Source organism: Melampsora larici-populina (genome assembly GCF_000204055.1).
Source record: "Melampsora larici-populina 98AG31 unplaced genomic scaffold MELLAscaffold_122, whole genome shotgun sequence".
NCBI lineage: Eukaryota > Fungi > Basidiomycota > Pucciniomycetes > Pucciniales > Melampsoraceae > Melampsora > Melampsora laricis-populina.
The window spans coordinates 32786-33699 of NW_006768886.1; positions in this window are offsets into that span (position 1 = coordinate 32786).

The following is a 914-nucleotide window of genomic DNA, read 5'->3' on the forward strand; positions in this document are numbered from 1 at the left end:
ATTTTGGTAAGCAACTTGATTGGAATCGTGTTGATAGTCATTCTACAGTTCTGACGTGTGAACTATACTTCTGTAGCTCCGCCAGTTTTGCCTCAAGAGGTCCCCAAGCCACCGATTGCACTAGAACGCAAAGTCAAGCGATCTGGTTCCCCAGCCTCCAGCGCAAAGCCCGCAAAGCGTGCCACGTTTGGTAAGTGACCTGATCTCACACCGGTTCAATCATGATCTCGCGATTCTGATAGGTGATCCACGAGCTAGCTCTGCCACCAGTCGTTTTACCTCAAGAGCCCCTACAACTATCAATTCCACCAGAACGGGAACGACAACTCAAGCGATCTGGTTCCCCCACTGCACACAAGCAGCTTTCCAAACGTGCTCACTTGGGTAGGTGTTGTCTCCACAAATATCATATTGAAATACAAATGACTCATGCCACATGGCCATTGTAAATCGTACGTACTGTTCATCAGGTGACGAGGGACCGCCTCGCTTTCCAAGAAAACCTTCAAAGAAAGAAACAAAGGTCAGATTATCGGTTGCCCAAGGTCCTATTCATACTAACTAAGCTGTTTATCATCTCTTCTCCCATAACTTATATGATTACAGCGAGTTGGAAAGGGCTATCCTTTCTCACAATCAAGCAGACCTTCGCATATGGAACCACCCAAGTCAACTCCAGCTGTGCACAACTCGCGTATCGACTTATTGGGTAGTGCCAGCACGGAGGATCTCAAAGCCTTACAAGTTTATGAATTGGAATCTATCAAACCGTCAAAATCTTTAAATGAAATCCCTTCGAGCTCAAAGATGACTGGAATCAATGATCTTATCAACCATCCAGTGACTCCGGAAATGAAGGATCTCATCGACCTCTCAAGTGTGGACTTGCTTGGTGTTGAAGACCTAGGTTAGTG